This window comes from Pempheris klunzingeri, chromosome 20 (assembly GCF_042242105.1).
Source record: "Pempheris klunzingeri isolate RE-2024b chromosome 20, fPemKlu1.hap1, whole genome shotgun sequence".
NCBI classification, from domain to species: Eukaryota; Metazoa; Chordata; class Actinopteri; order Acropomatiformes; family Pempheridae; genus Pempheris; species Pempheris klunzingeri.
Window position 1 is genome coordinate 17201514 of NC_092031.1, and position 3597 is coordinate 17205110.

Below are 3597 nucleotides of genomic sequence, written 5' to 3' on the forward strand. Positions count from 1 at the left end.
GAATACAAGTCCAACAGTCGCTCTTCCTTTAGCTCTGTTTTGGTCTCCACCACCTACTGAGAGAAATATTTCATTTATTATTCTTTGGCTTCTAAATGCTCCAGTATATTCTCCAGCTATTAGCTGATTCCATCAGCTGCGTGGTGCTTGGTAGGTAGCTACGTTGGGTTTCATCAGAGCCTCGTCACTGTAAACAACTTTCTGCTGCTGCTGGAAACTAGATTGAAAGTTGTGACAGCAAAGTTGTGGCGAACCAAAACACTCTTTCTCCCTGTCATAACCCTTTTTGAATTGCACATTGTCATTTGACCCATTTTTAGTCTGGTTATGGTTATGGTTATGGTTATGGTTATGGTTGTCTGTCATTAGTCACTCCAAAAACATTGAAACCAAAGGTAGAGGTGTCTTTGGTACAAAGCTGCAGCCGCCAACACTTTGAGCTGATCATCAGAAAAACTTCCTGGAAAGAACAGATGCTGATTTTACTCATTAGTGGAATTGCTTTTTCACCTATTTAATCAGCCATAAAGATTTAAATGGGTGATAAGATTTTGCTTATGCCTTTAGTTATTGATTTTGTTGTTCCTTTTTTAACAACTTTGTTTAAATTAGCAACCTTCGAAAAAGAGAGTTCTGCACACCACTGCTGTGTCCCCCCCCCCCCCCCCCTTTTTTTTTTTCAATATGCCAAATTTGACAGAATTTATCAGGACATTGACATCATTTATCAGATGCTCAAGCTATTGTTGTGGGAGGTGATGATGAAGGTGAAGACAGCGCTGTCTGTCCGCATTCATCATCACTTTCTGTGGACTCGGCAGGAGGGCCAGACAGATGGAAACAAATGCAGCTTCATAGCAAACCGCCATAAATCCTCACATTCCCACTTTGCAGCATCACACTGGCAGTACATGCCAGTGAAACAGCACGTTGGTGTATTTATGTGTCTGTCACCCTATTTTCCCCATCACCTAACCTCCCCGTCTCTGTGACATTCTGGCCAACACTCGATGTTCATGACAGACGTGGGAGTGCAGCACCGTTGGATCATGGCTCGGACTGTATCGACTGCAGCGGCATGTCAAAAGCAGCCATGGGCAGCGGAGTGCATCCAGCCAGATGCTGTTGTGCCATGTGACGGCCAGGATGGAGGTGGAGAGGTAATGGAGTTACAGTCTAGATGAAAAACACTGAATTGTTCCTTGATGATTCCGAATATTTGTTCTGTTTGCAGCAGGTTTTAGTCACAGTAGCAGTGCGCCTTTAAGAATGAGAATGATGATCCATGGCTACCTTTTTGGTCCGGACTCAAATATCTCAACATCTACTGGTCCCTTTTGTCCAGACATTCATGGTCCCCAGAGGATGAATCCTGATGTTTTTGCTGCTTCTTTAGGTCAACAACAGGTTGATGATTGTGTTTTTTTTTTTTTTAGTGAAATGTCACAGTAGCTTTTGTATGGATTCATCATAGTGATCATCAAATTTAGCACAGACAATCATGTCCCCTTGAGGATGAGCTGCTACAACTTCCATCCACTTTGTATGTGGGGCTATCATCAGGTCAAAATGTTTATTTGTTGTAGCACTTTGCTTTATGACCATATCACTGCCAAACTGATGACTGAAGACATTCTAATCAGCCCTGGCTATACTTTGTGTTTAGCGCTAATTAGCTAATGTGAGCATGTTAGCACAATAAACTATGGTCTGCATTTGTGCACCACCTTTCTAGTCTTTTCAACCACACATTACACCCTCATCCACACATCATTCATGTAAGTGTTGTTGCATAAGTGCTCATGATACACAACTCATAACTGATTCAATAACTCCATGCAGTAAGTGAATAAATACATTATTTGATGTTGTTTACCATCCAACATGAGCAGATGTCTCACCAGGTTCTGATATGTTGCTTAATTACTGACATCTGAAGCCAAAGCAGACAGTTAAAGAGACTTTCAAAGGACTTTTGAGAACTTAAGAATCTGTTTTCATCACAAGCAGCCAACGAGGTATTTTGTTCTACTTCACACTGACGTAATTTTGTACTTTCATTTATTTGCTGTATAATTAGCTAATGTATTCTGTACTATGTTCATATTATATAGTGTATAGGTGACAGCGTGACTAAGGTGTGGATGCATCAGAGGAATAAGGACTGTCCAAGCGATAAATTCCCATTTCACAGAACCGACCTGTGTGAGAGCTACATTTCATACAGGAGGAATCGAAGTGTGAGGACACTTTTCTTTCACACACTGAAGCTATGCATCAGTAGCAAGCTGGGGTTCAGTGTTTTGCCCAAGGACACTTTGACATACGGATTTGGAGGAGCTGGGGATCGAACCGCCGACCTGCCGATTGATGGATGACCCACTCACAGCTGTATAACACTATATGTAGTACTATATAGTGTTAAATACAGTTATAACACAGTATATAACATTATAAACATGTTCCTTTTAAAATGTCTGTGGAATAAGTGTGTGTGTGTGTGTGTGTTAGTCTTGCCTCCCTCATGAGCTCATATTGAATCGGACAGCTCATGATAGCTGGTTAATAGCAACTCAGTTCACGTCTCCTCTTTCAGCGCTGTGTGCAGGTGACACGGGGGAGAGAAGTGATAATCTGGATCTGAGAAGACAGAGAGGAAGATGAGGAGGACTGAGGAGAATGGGCCAAATAAAGGAGGAAGGAGTCAATAGGTCAGTTTTTAGAATATAGCAGAGACACAGCGCAGACACACACACAGAGAGAGAGAAATATGAGGTGGGCTTGCCAGAGAAAACAGCGTATAGATTTTTATTATTGTACCGCAGATTATTATGGCCTCAGTGCTGCGTAGAATGCTGACTGCCTGCCTTTGGAGGTGGGAGCTCCTGCAAGTTGTTTTATTGCTCCCGTTCAGTCACTTTGTGTGAACGTTATCACTGCCCTTCTGTTGTTGTGTTGCCTTTTTCCAGCTGCTACACTGCACCATAAAGCTGCCCAGTGGACATAAAGCACCGCTCCAGCAGAGATATTATTAAACAACGCGAGTAGGGGTTCCTTTTCTCTCATGAGAGCGAGAAAAAAAAACAACATTTCAGAGCCACCACTCCAGTCTATAAATTATCCTATGAAGCCTAATGTTTTTTAGACAGGTGTTTTTTTTGTTTTTGGTTTTTTTTTCTTGGGGCGGTATGGAAGCCCATTACCACCAGAACAAGAACGAAATGGCTAAAGTTTAGCACTGTCAATAATAGTCTGACATGTTGGGAAATAGGCGTACATACATTCTTTTTAGAGAGTTAGATGAGAACAGCATCAATCTTACCCACCTCTTAACTCATTCCACCAAGATGCACCACAGAGCGCCCCAAGAAGTCATTCCTGCCCGTGGCCATCAAACTTTTCAACTCTCCCAAAGTGTCCGACACACAGTCAATCGACTGGCCCTGACTCATTTCACCACTGTCAGCAGCTATAATCCAATCATTTATTTATAATCTATATTTTTAACTATGCATTACTAACTTAACATATAATTCAACTGTGCAACACTAATTATTAATGCTGCATTTATACTGTGCATTACACTCAGCCTTTTTT